This window comes from Notechis scutatus, chromosome 2 (assembly GCF_049901735.1).
Source record: "Notechis scutatus isolate UNSWTSFEM ecotype Mainland chromosome 2, rNotScu1.2, whole genome shotgun sequence".
NCBI classification, from domain to species: Eukaryota; Metazoa; Chordata; class Lepidosauria; order Squamata; family Elapidae; genus Notechis; species Notechis scutatus.
In genome coordinates this window covers 83,495,006-83,512,953 of record NC_142010.1, presented here as the reverse complement: position 1 = coordinate 83,512,953, position 17,948 = coordinate 83,495,006, and the positions used below count along the sequence as shown (strand labels likewise).

General features: G+C 39.6%; 1 protein-coding gene across 3 annotated transcripts in view; it reads right to left on the bottom strand.

The window, feature by feature from the left end:
* Positions 1–17,948, bottom strand: part of FSTL4 (follistatin like 4) — a 491,438-nt gene that overhangs the window by 22,218 nt on the left and 451,272 nt on the right. The gene's annotated exons all lie outside the window — the stretch shown is intronic.

Here is a 17,948-nt window from a genome sequence, read left to right as displayed (position 1 = left end):
ACTCACTTAACAACTGACTTGCTTAGCAATGGAAATGTTGGCTCAATTGTGGTTTCTTTTCTCTCTCTCTCTTCCTCCCTCCCCCTCCCTCTACCTCCCTCCCTCCCTCTGTTTCTCTTTCTCTTTTTCTCTCTCTCTTAATTTTAAATGAAATCACTGTCTGAACAAATGAAAACTCTCTTTTCACCAGTTTTGTGCTTTTGATTGCAAGTGCAGATGCCTTTGTAATAAAAATAAGCCAATAATCAATGCTAAGACAGTTTAAATTAATATATTATATATAGTATATTTGGACATTATTAAATTATGAAGCTGGTGTTTAAAAAATAATTCTTTTCTGGGCAGCACACTTAATATAAATCTAATTATGTTTTACCTCAAAGACTAGAAAAGAACCTACCTCTTGCCAGATGGAATTAAACCATCCTGAGTTCTGGTATTAAAAACTGGAAGCAAATGCTATTATTGTTCAAATCAACATAATGTAATGAAATGAAAAATAAAAACAAGCTATCTGTCAAAACATTAGAATATTCTACATTTTGTTGCTGGTTGCAAAGTCTAATATGAGATATTATCAACTGTTAAATATATGAGTATTTAACATATCCAGGCTTCAAAAATCTGAATGGCTATTGGATGGCAGCAAAGTATTTGAGTTTTGTACCATTTTCCCACTATTTAATTGATTGATTTTTTTTTCCATTATGTGCCATCAAGTCTTTGTCAACACTTAACAACCACACAGAAACCACCTAAATGCAATTCAAACCTGGTAACCCAATTACTTTGTCAGTCCAACTATTTTACTTATTTTAGAGGGGGAGTCATTCTGAAACATTTCATGGAGGGGAATATTAATTCACAATGACTGTGCCGAAGGAAGGAAGGAAGGAAGGAAGGAAGGAAGGAAGGAAGGAAGGAAGGAAGGAAGGAAGGAAGGAAGGAAGGAAGGAAGGAAGGAAGGAAGGTCCTACTGCTTCACTGCTAAAGGTAATACTTGCCAAACTGGACAGAAATTTTTGCTGCCCCATAGTGTTTAGTAAATTGCTTTTCCTTGGTCATCAAATAGAGCTGTGAAACTTCAGAAGCTGCTTAAATCTCACTCCTAGTTTCCAAAAGTCCTAGTACTTTTGGATGAAAAACCATTAATTTGGACTTGTGTCAAGCTCTATCTAGGATTTTTCTTAGTGAGTCATCCCCCAAGTTCTAGCTCTTTTCTGATCTCAGATATCTCCTTTCTTGTTTACTTCCAAATTAGTCTTTTTATAAATCCATTCATCCTATTTATGATTACATATGCACAAAACATAACAAGTCATATTTTTAATCACAGGAATATATGCCGGGTCCAGACTGTTTAGGAATTCAATATAAGTACAAGCATTTTGAATTAAATACCTCACATTCATTTAAACCTTGGTATATTCTGTTTAGTGTATTGTTAACCAAGTTGGCATTTCTTTCAATGTTTTAAGGGCTGTCCTGTGTATAACATATCATATTAATACAATTGGCAAAGTATGAATCTCTGTTGTCATTGTTTTGACATATTTGTGCCCAAAGTAAGAAAATAACTGCTTTTGAGGTCACTTACTTTCTAATGAAAAAAAACCCTGGATCTAATGTACCCCCAAGCTATCTATCTTTTAATTAGCTGAAATGGATGGTACTTCTAATAGATGTATCCTCAGGCTGAATTAATTGAATTAATTATATGCATCCTCAGGCTGAATTAATTGAAACCAGTATCAGGCAACCAGAACAGAAAAATTCTGGATACATATATATAGGACATGTTCTTATGGGGTTATCAAGGTCGAAGTAGATATGGAAAATATTTTGGAATTGTACTGAAAATTGTTCATAACAAACATCCGATTTCCAGTATTTAACTATTAGTAAATATTTTATCAATCTAAACAACTCTACTGGATAGCAATTCAAAGATACAACAATGGCCACCGGACACTGCCACAAACTTGACCCTATATAGTAATTATCTTCCACCTGAGTTTATAGTGGGACCTAGTTTTTACACGGTGAAAAGAAAACAGCTTGACAGCTGATCAATCTGTTACCACAACATAAAACCAAAGAGACTTTCCTGTAGCTGTTTATAGTCTGGGCAACAGAAAGAGGAAAAAGAATATTATCATTGATTATAGTATAAACAGAAATCAGATTTCATACACAGCAGTGGTTGGAATTCTTTCAATACAGCTTCTTTGCTTTTCTACAATAACTAAAAGTTTGTGTATTCTTATATCCCTCTTGTCTATTTCAATCCTGCTTGCTGGTGAAAAGCTGCAGAATCATCTACTAAGACTCAAACCCAGTGTGAGATGTGAACAAATCTTGTTCAGTCTTGTTTGTTTTGTTTATCTTACTACAGCTAAACCTTACATACAGAGCAAGTTATGCTGTACAACATGAGGATGTAGAGTTGGGATTAACAATCTATGGCCCTTTCAAGCTCAGAATTTCAGAGTAAGCCCAAGATTTCAACATTCTCAACTGGAAATTCTCTAAAAATATTGAAGGACTGTTTTATTCACGAGCCATTGCAGGAATCAACTGAATAGGTCCAGGTCTCCTTCATAAAAGAATGGCAGCTTCTGAACTTTGTCAATTGCTTACAAGATAATAGGTATAAGTAAAAAAAAACATGGTTATGAATACATGGATACATATAAGAAAAATAAAAGAAAATAAAAGAAACAATAGGCCAAGGATGGTAGGCACGTTGATGCGCTTATGCATGTCCCTACAGACCTCTTAGGAAAGGGGTGAGGTCAATAGTAGACAGTCTAAGGTTAAAGTTTTTGGGGTTTGGGGAAGAAACTTTAATGAGAACTGAAGCGAACATGGCAATGGAGTCTCAGATACAGTTGCCATCCTAATTCCAAACTTCCTGTCTGATCAGCTGGGATCAAGTCCAGAGCAAATGTTACAGACTGTGAAGAGCAGGTGTGACATCTGGGGAGCCACATACAGCTCCACATCATCCTCTTTATGGCCTCATAACCTCAGAATGTGCAGCCTGAATCTTCCATTCCCATTTTTAAAGGAAAGTTTAAAAAGAAAGATACAGCTCTTTTTTTTTAAAAAAACACCAAAATCTAAAACCACAGGCCATTTTCTCACTACATGGGAAATTTAAGATTCAAAATGGTATCTTGAACTTCTGAGAAGGCATCCATTTTACTCCTTAAAAAACCCAAACTTTCTCCAATAGGGGAAAAAAATCAGTCTGAAAATTTTATCTTTGCTCAGTCTGGAGATGTACTTCAAGGGGAACAAAGATATAAAGTAAAAGGGTGAAAATTATGCTTGTTCATTCATTCTATACAACTCATACTTTTGTTTCTTCGAAAATTGATTATGCTGAAGAACTCCCCCTTCTCAACCCCAAACTGATAATAATAGAAACTGAAAAGTAACCTGAGAAAAAACCAAAAGAATTGAAATATCCACCCACTTTCACTTTCTACATATAATCTTTGGGATGTTTAAAATGTTTAAAACATATTCAGCATTTCTATCCATAATGAAATTTGTGTAAACATGGGAAATCTATTAGCAAAAATTGCACCAATAAACTTTGTGTTCAATACAGAACTTTCACAAAATATCAGTGATATTCTCTTGTTATTAAGTGAAACAATTATAAAACTTGCTTACCAAAATGATAATGGGGTAATAATTCTTTGCCCTATGCAAAGACAAGTACAAGACAAGAGAATGAAGATTTTTTAAGAATAGCTATTTGGAAGGACTCATTTTAAATGCCAGGAAATGAATACAAAAGGTGTTCAAAAGAAAACTTAAATTTTCTTCCTATTTTGCAGGGAAAGGAATCATAATAATATTTTTAATCGGTGCTGGTTCTTTGTGATAAGTATTCCTAAAAATATAAATCTACCTGGATTGATGTAAAGTTTCATATCTTATTCAAGTTTTTTCTGTGAATTTTTCTCAGTATTAATTAACGTAGCAGATGATTTACTAAAGTTGAACTTCTAAATCTGCCACCGAATTAAATTCAAACTGTCATTGAGATATATCTCTATTTTGATCTCTAAGACATTGTAAGTACATTATCTGCAAATAGATTAATTATATGATATGTTTTTATTCAGACCTTAAATATTCTTGAATGGCCTAATATCTGTGCTCTTACACAGAAAAAAACCATTTAGAAGTTGATCTATTTAGCATAAAATGTTATATCTAATATTCACAGATACAATACACCTCAATCAGGGGTGTCAAATTCAATTTCATTGAGGGCCACACCAGGGTTGTGTTTGACCTTGGGGGGGGTCAGCATGGCCATGGTAGGCATGGCCAACTTGATATCACTTGTGCTGGGGGTGCCTGAGATGGCCCGAGTGTTCTGCCAAAGAAAACGGGCTCCTGATCTCAGTTTTTGGCTGTGATGGTCTCCTGCAATTCTTTGCCAGCGAAAACGGAGGTCAAAAGGGCCATGTGCAGCCCTCATAAGCACAGTTTTTGCTGGGATGGCCTCCTGCAACCTTATGCCAGCAAAAATAGAGCTAGGGAGGGCTGCACGCAGCCTTTCCAAGCTTCATTTTCTGTGGCAGAGGCACCAAGCGCTGATCCTTCTCTGTTTCCAGGGTGGTCCTGTGCACCAGATCTAATCACCCTGCGGGCCAGATCCAGGCCTTGAGTTTGATACCCCTACTCTATATTTTAGAAACAAAAACAGATTGATTCAAATAAATAATAAATATATTTACACTAAAAAAGTAGTGTCTTTTTATTTTCAATTATAACTGATTGGAGTTAGAATCAATAAATATCTTACAACCATAAAACCCTGAGATAGCCTATCCTAGTGGTTTCACCTTAAACATTTTATGTCTCTCACAGTAATTGGCAAAGTCTTAATATAGTTTGAAATATGTTATGGAGTAATTTAACTCCATAACATATTTCAAACTGTATTAAGACTTTGGGTATCACAATATTTCCTTTGGCATAAGCAACATTATGCAGAGCCCCAGCTCAGTCAGTTAAGTTGAATGGCAAGAGACTCAAGACCAATGAAGATATTTTTGCACAGTGATAATATTGCAATGTATGTTGTGATATTCTCCAGTTTAGGAAACTTGAGGTTTAGTCAATTTATAGGGGATTATTTATTTATCTAAATTTATTGGCAGCCCAATTCCAGTGGATGTTATACCCTCCACTATTAAACATTTTACATGTGTCCCCATCGTTAGGGACAGAATATCTAACAAACTAGGTTTTAATCAGATTCACCAGATCTTTTTGTATATCTTTATACTTCTCTTGACATATAAAAGTCCATTGGGGACTGAATCATATTCTTTAGGATTTGGAAGCAATGCCTACAGAGTAAAACATGAGTACTTAAGGCTTTAGTCCAAGGCAATATAAAAACATAACATCATCACATCATATGTGACAGCAATGGCATTTTTTTCAAAAAGCCAAGACAGTCCTAGGCTGCATTAAAAGAGGGATAGAATCAAGACCACATGAAATGTTAATACTGCTTTATAATGCCTTGGTAAGACCACACTTGGAATACTGCAAGCAATATTCTGTTATTATTTGTCCTGTCACTATAGTAGCTGTGGATTGAGAACTGTGGAATATGCTTGTTGTTATGTCCTGAGCATGGGCGCAAGGAACGGAGATGAGGCATTGAACTGTGACTTCAACTCTTTATTAGTGACTTCAGAACAGAGCAAAATACTTGGGCAGCAGCAGCTCTTTTATAGAGCTGGCTGCTGTCAAAACAACCAATGATTTGAGTTTACCGCTCTAAGGAACGTCCAATCAGAGGCGACCCGCTGTCAGCCAATCAGATCAGCCAGAAACGACCAATCACGACTCGCTATTCGCGGGCCAATCAGAAGTGCAGGATTACGAGCCTGCTGTTGAAGTAAAACTATTAGGGTTGTTAATGAATGCGTTAGCTTAGTTCGTAACACCCTCCCCCCTAGGTTCCGTCTTAAGGGTGGGGTGACGTATTCTCGCAAGTAGGCAGGTCGCTTCACCTGTCTGCTTGACCTGCGCTGTTCCACCGGTTTCTCTGGTTCCGGTGGGCTGCTTGCTGAGCTGGATGGCGAAGACGGTCCCGCTGCTCCGTTGTGTGACTCGGGGCTGTCCTCACCGCTTTCGCCAATGCTGTCATCGGGGTTCCTTGGATTCGCTTGCATCGCGGTGCTGCTATGTGGTGAGGCAATCACCCGGTTCGGTTCTCCTTCTGGAGGTGAGTATCCCATGGTTGTTTGTGTAGGCTGCTGAGTTCCAATTGTTAGGTCGTCTGCTATTTCTTCTTCGGCCTCCTCGATGTCCCTTCCCCCCCCTGGTTTGGGATTCAGGGGACGAGATGGGCGTAGGTGCCAGTCTGGAGCGAAGCTGGTCTATGTGGCGCTTCCATAATTTTCCATCATCCGTTTGCAAACGGTAGGATCTGGGCCCGGTGAGTTGAGTTATGGTAGCAGGGACCCACAGTGGGTCACCTGAGAAGTTTTTTGCAAAGACTAAGTCGCCTACCTTGAACGCACGACACTTGCTGCTGGACCCCAAAGGCTTTTCTGGCGTGTAGGTAGGGTGTAGGTGATCAAGGTGTGAGCGAAGTTTCCGGCCCATCAGGAGTTCGGCCGGAGTTCTGTTTGTGGTGCTGTGTGGGGTGATGTGCTGGAGGAGAAGCATTCTGGTTATCTTGTCGTCAATGTCCCCATGTTCCATTTTGTGTAAGGTCTTCTTCACGAATTGGACCATTCGCTCAGCCCTGCCATTGGCCGCAGGGTGAGCCGGCGATGTTAAAGCATGGCGGATGCCCCTGTCTGCTAGATACTGTTCAAATGCCAGGGCAGTGAACTGGGGCCCATTATCTGAAACTAAAATGTCCGGCAATCCATGCGTAGCAAATAATTTATTCAATTTTTTAATGACTGCTTCTGTGGTGGTGCTCTTTATTTTGTGGACCTCGAGCCAGTTGGAATAGGCATCCACTGTTATAAGAAAAGTGTGCCCTTTTGTGGGTCCCGCAAAATCGATGTGGATGCGGGACCAGGGACCGCGAGGTGCTTCCCACTCAGTTGGAGTTGCTTTTGGTGGGGCAGCGAATTTCTTGGCACTTGCTACATGTGGCCACCCAGGCTTCTATCTGCTTATCTATACCTGGCCACCACGCGTAGCTTCTTGCCAGTGTCTTCATTTGCACGATGCCTGGATGACCATCGTGCAATAGTTTTAAAACTTTATGTTGTAGCTTCTCTGGGATGACGACTCTGTCTCCCCACAAAATGCAGCTCTTTTGAGAGAATAGTTCTGTCTGCCGATGTTTGAAAGGCGCAAAGGTGTCATTGAATTCGTTGTCAGGCCAACCTCGTTCCACCCAGCTGAGGACTCGTGCCAAAACAGGATTCCGTTTTGTTTCTGTGGCGATGTCTCGTGCAGTCAGCGGTGGTGAGGGAAGAGTTTCAATTTGGAGTGCAGTTAGGGTTGGAGCTGGATCGTCGATGGCTTCAGGTAGCGGGGAACGACTCAAGGCGTCAGCGTGGGGAATGGCTTTCCCCGGGCGGTGTTGCAGTTGATAATCATATGCGGCTAGAAACTCTGACCAACGTGTCATTCTTGGCGATAAAATGTGGGGAGTTGGTTTGTCTCCCGCTAAAATGCCAAGCAATGGTTTGTGATAGGTGATTATGGCAAATGGTCTTCCATATACATACTCATGGAAACGCTTAATGGCAGACACAATAGCAAGAGCCTCTTTATCGAGTTGGCTATAGTTTCTTTCAGTCTTTGATAAGGTCCTGGAGAAAAAAGCAATAGGTGCCTCATTGCCGTTTGGCAGGACGTGGCTTAAGATGGCTCCCACTCCAAACGGTGAGGCGTCGCAGGTGACAGTTAAAGGCAAAGTCTCGTTATACTGCATTAATACAGCATCTGAGGTTAAGAGGTCTTTTACTTGTTGGAATGCTCGTTCTTCCCGATGTCCCCAGACCCAGGAAGCCTTCTTGTCGAGTAGCCTGTGTAGGGGCTCAGCTACAGTCACCTTCTGGGGCAAGAAGATGTTATAAAAGTTAATGAGTCCCAGGAAGGCTTGGAGGTCTGTCTTATTTCTAGGTCTTGGGACATTTTTGATTGCAGTTAGTTTTTTTTCGGTGGGGTGGATTCCCTGTCTGTCAAGAAGGTATCCAAGGAACTCCACTCTCTCCGTACAAAGTTGACACTTGTCTTTTTTACCTTCAGGCCAGCGTCTTTAAATTTTTGGAGAACCATTCTGAGTCGTTTTTCTAATACTTCTCTAGTAGGGGCAGCTATTAAGACGTCATCAAAATAAGGCACGACCCCTTTTATGCCTTGTAATAGTCTCTCCATCAGACTTTGGAAAATGCCCGGTGCCATGCTTACTCCGAATTGGAGTCTATTGCACTTAAAGGCACCTCTGTGTGTGACTATAGTCTGGGCTTCTGCAGTCTTCGCATCTACGGGTAGCTGTTGGTACGCCTGAGCTAAGTCCAATTTCGCAAATATTTTTCCGCCACCCAGGGAGTGAAGAAGGTGTTGAACCACAGGTACCGGGTAAGCGCTCTGCTGAAGCGCGTGATTTAGGGTGGCCCGGTAATCCCCACAAATTCTTAACGATCCATCTGGCTTTATGGGTGTTACTATTGGGGTCTCCCATCGGGTGTGGTCAATCGGTTCCAACACACCCTGGGCTATTAATTTGTCCAGTTGCTCGTCAATCTTTGGCTTGAGTGCAAAGGGCACCCGACGAGGCTTAAGGCGAATGGGAGCTACATCGGGGCTGAGATTAAATGATATAGGGGTCCCCTTGTACTTGCCTAGCTTCTCTGTGAAAACGTCCTGGAATTCCTGGATGAGGGCCTCTTCCCAGTCATTGCTTCCAGTTTGGTGGATGCCAGCTAGTTCAATTCCGAGTGGGGCGAACACTGTAACCCTAGCAAACTGGGCCGGTCACGATCGACGACGGTCAGAGGTAGGGTTGCGGTGTGATCTTTGAAGGATACTTGGACGTGGCTGGAGCCGACAACCAGAATTCTGTTTCCTTGGTAGTCCTTTAGTATGATTTTTTGAGTGCTGAGGTCCTGGCGACGGATGGCAGGGATCAGCTGTTTGAGGGTTTTCGAGGAGACCATCGATAGGGACGACCCCGAGTCGACTTCCATCACGCAAGGTCGATTCTCAATAGCGACCTTTACTCGGATCTTCCTTGCATCCAGGGGCGAAGCGTGGCCAATAGTGATGGTTTGGTGTGCCTCTTCTCGTCTAGTTGAAGTGGCAGGTGCTCGATTTCTGTAGTAGTGGTTGTTCCATTGGTGGTTCAGGCGGTCCCGATTTACAGGTGGGTTGCCTGTAGCCTGGCGGAGATTATTCTCCCTCCTGATTGGACTGGACCCTCGCTTGCTTCTGCAGACCTTTGCAATGTGGCCTCTCTTTCCACAGGAGCGGCAGAGTGCGTCGAGGAATTTGCAGTCTGATCACGGGTGGTTTGCCCCGCAACCAGCGCATTGGCGCGGGAGTCTTTGGTTCCGTTGGTCTCGTTGGTCGCGTTCGGACCGGAGTCAGTTGACCTCCTCTTCCTCGCTGTCTGATGAGGATTCGAGGTCTTCATGATGGGCGGTAGTAGTGTGCCTCTCAGAGGAAGGCGTACTGTCCCTAGCAAGTTGGCGGTGTGGTACATTCGCTCGGCGCATTCGAGCGGCTGACTTCCTGGTTGCTTCTGCTGCAGTAGCGTCGGCGATGACATCTGTGAGGCTGATGTCTCCCTTCGCCATAATCTTGCTCTGTATTGTGTGGTCATCTAATCCCAGAACTATTCGGTCTGTCATGGCTTCCTCGAGGTTTGCGAAACCACAGAGTCCACCCAGGTTCTGGAGGTCCGCGATGAAGTCTCCAATGCTCTCGTTTTTCCGTTGGTCCCTCTGGTAAAACTCGTGTCTTTGGATAAGTGTTGGCACCACGGGTGCATAATGGGCCCGGAGGATCGGCACGAGGTTATCCCAATCCATTGTCTTCACCTCCGCGGGTTTTGCAAGCGCCTTAGCCATTTTAAAAACGGCGGGCCCGCAATGGGTCAGGAATACCGCTCGTTTCTTGCCAGGCGTAGCATCTTTCAGATTGTTGGTCTCCAGGAACATCTGGAACCGGTCCATATACGAGTCCCAGTCTTCGTTTGCCGGGTCAAATGGAGCGGGTGGTATGGCGCCGCTGGTCATCCTGCCGTTTGTTGTTTGCGCTCTCAGCCACGTGCTCTGTATTGTTCGATGAGTGCTCAGTCAGCTCTATCGTCTCCGCATCCCACCCTCGTCGCCAGTGTTATGTCCTGAGCATGGGCGCAAGGAACGGAGACGAGGCATTGAACTGTGACTTCAACTCTTTATTAGTGACTTCAGAACAGAGCAAAATACTTGGGCAGCAGCAGCTCTTTTGTCTTCACCTCCGCGGGTTTTGCAAGCGCCTTAGCCATTTTAAAAACGGCGGGCCCGCAATGGGTCAGGAATACCGCTCGTTTCTTGCCAGGCGTAGCATCTTTCAGATTGTTGGTCTCCAGGAACATCTGGAACCGGTCCATATACGAGTCCCAGTCTTCGTTTGCCGGGTCAAATGATTTGAGTTTACCGCTCTAACCAATGATTTGAGTTTACCGCTCTAAGGAATGTCCAATCAGAGGCGACCCGCTGTCAGCCAATCAGATCAGCCAGAAACGACCAATCACGACTCGCTATTCGCGGGCCAATCAGAAGTGCAGGATTACGAGCCTGCTGTTGAAGTAAAACTATTAGGGTTGTTAATGAACGCGTTAGCTTAGTTCGTAACACTTGTAGCTCAATGTGCTTAGCACAGGACATGAACTATAGAACTGCTCCTTGACAAGTGCCTTAAACAAGTTGGACCAGCAAAAGCTTCCTTAATCAAGGAGAGATCCAATGTAGAACTAAGGAGAAGTTTTCTGACAGTGAGAACAATTAATCAGTGGAACAGCTTCTCTCCAGAAATTGTGGGTACTCCATCCCTGGAAGTTTTCAAAAATAGACGGAACAACCACTTATTTGGGATGGTATAGCGTTTCCTGCTTGGTCAGGGGGGTGGATTAGATGGTGTCCAAGATCCCTTCCAAGTCTTTATTGTATACTATTCTAATATTCAAGAATATAATAAGACAAATGAAGACTTTAAACTTCTGCTAGTCAGGAACTTCTCAAGAGATTATACTGGATTGAATCTTCAAATCCCTTAAACCAGTTAGGTCTGTGTTGAAGTTTTTGAATAGGTTATATGAGCTGCAGACCAGTGGTCACTAACTGGTGGGCCGGGGACCACTGGTGGGCCATAAAAAAAATTGTGGTGGTCTGCAGAGTAGAGCCATGTGAGCTAAAACTGGAAGGTAAGACCAATGGCAGGGAAGGGAAAGTTGGTCCCATATTCCAGAGCTGCAGAAGTCACAAAACTGGCCCTTTGGTCATCCCAGAGCAGCTCCTCCAGTCCATGGCAGGCCGGTGCACCTGGTTGGAGGAGCACCAACATTAGCAAGCCACCATCAGTCAAAATTCATATTAGTAGTCTGCAGGATTTAAAATTATGAGTTTGGTGGTCTCTGAGGTCCAAAAGGTTGGTGACCCCTACTCCAGACCATCATTGCTCACACCTGTTTTCAATGGTCCCATCTCACTGGAGTTTGCCAGAAACAAGGTCATCTTATATGTTGCTTCAAATGTATTATCTAATTCTGCCAAAATGAGACCATTAAATTAAAAATATTTTTTATGTCTAGTGACAATGGTACCATTTCAAAGTTAAGATATGTTTATTTTCCAAGTGACATAGATCGACACTGGAAAACCATCACTGTACTCTATACAGCATGGGGCAAAACCTAGTACAACCCAAGTATACCCTTTAATAATTAAAATAAACGATTTATATATTCAGTGTTTATAGCCATCCATCTCAACCAAGTGAGTCTGGGTTGGTTACAATTCTAATGTAATCCTGTATTATGTGTTTAAGCTTTGCATAGGAATGTGCACCATGCATACAAGAGAAAAAGGTACACAACATCTATCTAAATCCAATTTGTTAATTTAAATTAAAGCTAAAACTACCAGCACTATAGAATGGTAGATTTTTTTAAAAAGAAAAAGTGAAAAAACATAGGATGTCTGAGCTGTGTAATTAGTCAGCTAAATATATACAGGACACATTTACAATCTGAGTTTAATCTTTGATCACACACACAAATTAACCTTGTTAACTTCAGTAGAATTATATCTGTCCTGAAGCAATGTGCTGAAAAATGTATTGTTTTCCTTCTTGTAGTGCATTTCTGAAAAGATCAAAAGCTTATGTGAAAATGGGAGGAAGTCCAATAAAAGCCATCATGTTAATTCATTTTTCTCTAAGGGGCTACAAGGTTGGTCTAATAAGCCATTTCAGAAAGTACACATTTATTGATCAGCTAAGACTATGTAAGATTATAGCTGCTGTTAAAATATTCTGCCTTTCCATTTTATATTAAAATAAAAATAGGCTTCCCTTCTGTTGACAAGCATTGTGAAAATGTTATTTACCATTTTGAGTTTTACATATTGTAGGTTTCAGTAAATTTGAAAAGCAGGCTGAACTCATGAAAGACAAAAGAGTTTTATGACTTTTCAAATGCTTTCCAATTTAACAGGGCATAAGATTTTCCAGAGGATTGGGCTAGGGTTCATAAAAACAGTAAACAAAATAAAAAAAGAACTGCCTTGGCATCTCCGAACACAACACATTTAAAGTTTTTTGAGATAGCACTATTTCAAAAATGACTGAAGTAGCAGTTTACTTGGAGCTAGGTAGATTTTGCAGAAGTAGTATTCTCAATCTGATTGATATTCCCTAATGAGTCTCCACTTTGAAAGTGGTTCTGACCTGTTCTGGTTAAAGAAAAGCCTGTTCAGAGAGAAGGTAAAATTATAAACAGCAGAAGTTTAATTTAAATGGCATGGATATTCTAAAATAACTGAGTTGATCTTTAAATATGATTGAAAGATCTCATTTAGTCATTCCGACTAGAAATTGTCAGAGTTCCTCCCTTGAGGAGGAAAAAGAAAATGTTTCATTTCTCACCCAAGAAGTTTCCTCAGTTCTGATGATGAGGAGATGAAAAGATAAGTTCTCTTAGGATGAGGGGAGTGGGAGGAAATGGAAGGAAATATTGTATGTATTTGCAGTCATCTGGTTGTTTACACTCTCTGAGAGTTGTTGAGGGGACTTGGGAGTTTATCTGTGCCCTCAGAGTCACCTGAATCAGGGTACAATTAGTTGTAGAATCTTCTTGGAACTTCTGCAAGAGCTGTGTTGTAAACTGGAGATAGGTGGGATTTTATTCCTCTCACTCCAGAGTGGTGTTCAATTCTAACATAGATGGATTCTTTTACCCCTCTTTTTTCCTTTTGAAGAAAAAAAACACCTTTAAGACTATGACTTGGATGACTGAGAATCTCCACAGACAGTTGTAGAATGCATTCTCTTAGAGTGATTTCTAGAATGTTTCTCAGTTTAACAAAACCATTTCATCCTGCAAATTATTTGGAAATAATAGTGAAATTTCTGGTCCTTTTGATTTCAGAGAGTAAAACCCAGTTCATCTGGAACTGAAATGATCTCATACACGTATAGAAAATCTGAACTGGGAGCTGATCATGTGGGTAGTTCAACCTACTGGACATTTGGATTTATTATATCAGTGAACTGGATATTTGGATTTATTTTATCAGCTGCAACTGCACAGCTAAGATATATTTTGTCATTCATTAAAGAATGCTTTATGTGTACAGAATTTTACTAACCAGGCTGGCAATGCACATATTGACCTTAGCAAGTCAATAATCAAGAACTGTCTGAAAGAATATATGCCAGATTAGTTAAACAGAGGGTTTTTTTCCCTGAAGAAAAAAGATTCAATTACTTGGTAAATTAATATGAATGGAATTCAATATATTAATGGCATTATGCTCAGGAATGATTCCTAATACACCCAATAAGTAATTAATTTCGGGACATATTATATTTTCTAATAGCATGTGAATTAAATCAACTGTTTTATGGAAGATCTCTATAAAAATGGATAAACTCTTCCAGAATTTTGTTTATATGAACAATATTATTAGGATTGCAAAATTATACATGGATGGTAACATACTGAGGTCAAATTGTAACAGTTCTTAATACAGAATAAATACAGGTAGCTTGGAAATTGCTAAACAGCTAATTAATTTCTTCAAGTAATTCACTGTTAGAATAAAATATACTCATTCACATATTTGAGCCCTGAGTCTACAGATATTTTGAATGATACTGGAGTTTTAAGGCTGATACATTTTTAGTGCTGCTGTGAACTATACTAGTTCAACAGTAGCACCAGTGGTGTGTGGGATAGCAAAGGACTCTAACTCCTGTTCTGTTCATCATATTTACAGTATATGTGACTTAAATGAAGAGTAGAAAATAATTATCACATTTGAAGATGACCCAAAGTGTGTGGGAAAACACTTTGGAGAAGTATTTCTCAACCTCAACAACTTTAAGTATGGACTTCATTTCCCAGAATTCCCCATACAAGATGAATTTCAGCATAAGCAATTACAAATCTAATATTTGGGTAAGAATATTTGGGTAAGAAAAATCAAATGCATGAACATAAGAAGGTCAAGGCAGCAGTGGCAGCAATGACTTTCTAACAACTTGGAATGGGTAATTAAAAAAAACAATTAAAAATAAATTGTAGACAAACACATTTACAAGATCATAAGTTGAAAAACAGAATTCAGTTACTTGAATATTTTTTCCTGATTATTTATATAAACAATAAAATACCTTTCCTATGCCCAAGAATCATGCAGGAAATCTGCAAAAACATGTTACTTATGATGTAATCATTGCAACAACAATAATAAAGTTGATATTGTACCTAGGGGTGCATTGGTGTGAAGGGAAACATAAACAAGAACTAGACACTAGGGGATGAATACCATATTTTTTATTGTTATCCATGCCTGACTTTATCCCTTAGGTCCTGATGTCAAACTGTCCAACTCTTGCCTTGGGAGTATGAATCAAATTTCTTTTACATATATTTTTTTCATTAATTGAATGTTACATTTACATATCATATATTCATTAATTAATGTCTTCGCCAGGACAGGAAGATCAACTCCATAGGAAGACGAAAATTCCAATGAATCAGGGAGGCACCTGAATGTTATCTCATTGTTTCAGACTTTAAAAATGTTTCAACCATTGCCTTTGTTACGATTCTTGCATATTTCTGTCAAGGTGATCTTCCTTACTCTCCACAATTAATCACTTGTCTCAGAGTATAGATTTGTTACTATCATAGCTTAACCCCAATTGAAGCAATACAATCTAAATTTCTGAGAACTGTGTCTGAGGCTAAATAGATCCAATTTCTAACATGCTCTCTGCAAGTGCCCTTATATAATTACAATGTAATTTCAGGAAATTTTAACACTGCTTGTCTTTGCAGTTTTAAAGAAAACCATTACTCATGTGAGATGTTAAATACAGTATTTGGTTAGGAGTTATTAGATGAACATAGGTTTAATATCTCCTGACAGTCTTTAAGGTGATGATTATTTTGGAACTAACTTTATCCTACACTTTTCCTCCTTCAAGCTATCTGAAATCTGAATAGATTTGAATTTGTACATGCCTGTATATTTGGTAAGTTTTCATGAACACAATGCAGAAGAAGTTATCTTAAAAGCATTAAAACTACCTCCTACATATCAACATTTTGATTCTGTATTCTTTATTTATTCTCTATTTGGAAACTCTGAAAAAAATATTTTTTAATAAAAGCTAGAGCTTGTGCTTAGTGATTAATTCTCAATGTACTAACAGTGTTTTCTCCATTCTAATGCATATGGTTTACAGTTTTAGATGTATTTATTAAGGAAAATAGTTAAAATGAGCAATGAATATAATTAGGAATAAATACAAACAGTCCATATTTGGGGACACATCTATAAGACCACAAGAGCTGTTGACACTGACAATATAAAGCCTTTTGGAATATGATCCAAGGTTTAGTTTCTTCCAACACTGAGAATTTGGCATTTTGAATTATCCATATTATTTCTGAAGGAACTGTTCCAAAGCCATAGCAATAGCACTTAAACTTATACACCACTTAAAGTGCTTTGTAGTCCTCTCTAAGCAGTTTACAGTGTCAGCATATTGCCCCCAACAATCTGGGTCCTCATTTTACTGACCCCGGAAAGATGGAAGGCTGAGTCAACCATGAGTTGATGAGACTTAAACTGCTGAACTGCTGGCAGCCGGCAGTCAGCAGAAGTCATCTGCATTATTGCATTCTAACCACTGCACCACCACGGCAAATGTTAAGAACCCTCATCAATGGTATAAGTAGGAAATTCTAAGTGTGATATTATTGGTTTAGGATTAATGCAGTTTAGTTAGCCATATATGTTTCTACACAATATAGACACAATATAGACCTGATGTCAAGATAGTTTAGTCATATTAATCTTGTTCAAGTTTGCATTTAAAACTTATTTGGCACCAACAAGCATTCTTCATAATTGAATGTTAGTAATAACTTGACCCAACCACGTGGCTTAAATGGTAGGCTTTTACAGTAAAGTACTTATTGTTTTTATTGGTACATACTTATAGCTAAGCAATAGCAATAGCAGTTAGACTTATATACCACTTTATAGTGCTTTACAACCCACTCTAAATGTTTTTTTTTACAGAGTCAGCATATTTCCCCCAACAATCTGGGTCCTCATTTTACCCACCTTGGAAGGATGGAAAGCTGAATCAGCCTTGAGTCTGGTGGGATTTGAATTAAGGGCAATACAAGAACTCTTTTGCATTGGTATCAGTATCTACCAGACCCAGTTCGGTGCCATGTTTAAGACATCAGACTAGAAACCAGGAGACTGTGTGTTCTAGTCCCACCTTAGGCATAAAGCTAGCTGGGTGACCATGGGCGATGCACTCTCTCTTAGCCCTAGGAAGGAGGCAATGACAAGCCACTTTTCAAAAAGTTGCCAAAAATCTGCCAGGACTTGCCCAGACAATCACCAGGAATCAGGACCAATTTGAATTTGCAATAATTAGTATATTATTAGCGCTAATATATAGATAACATAGTAAACAAGGATGAAAGATTATTGCATTAGGACATATTTTAGGAAGACTAAAGAATTGCCATCCAGAATGGATAGATAAGATCGAGACCACTGACTCAGCTTTAAAGCCAACTGAATCACTTTTCTATGTTATTTATATTGACAGATCAATCATTTGCCTTTAATGTTGTGATTTTTTTTTAGGAGGGAAGAAATTGAGGGTGTTTTTCAGCTTACTGCTATTCTAAACTCTAGATTGTTGTATATTATAGTGTTCAAAATAGATACCTATTACTAGAAAATACTTCAAGGGAATCTGTGAAATTGGATTGAGGAGCCAATGGCAACCATTTTCAAAGAAAATGTGATGATTTATGTCAGCTTATTGTAAAATGCAGCAACCAAAGAAAATGATTCCTTGCATTAAGGAGTCTTTTGTTTGCAAACTATCCATTTTCATAGCCGATTATTGTTTTATGAAATTCTTTACCAAGAAAGAACATTGTGTTAGAAAAGATAAATGGCTTTTCTTTCACTAAACACGATGTTTAAAATGCAAACCTCTAGTGTGATATGATCACATAATCTGTTGGAGGAAAAGAATGTTACTTTTCTTTCTGACTTTGACTTTGATTAAGCAGGCAGGGAAGCTGGGCACATTGAATTAAATCCATTTTCTCTAACAAAAATAGTATGAGAGACAGCTGAATTCAATTTTACTATTTACTGGTATTTATTGGTTAAAATTGC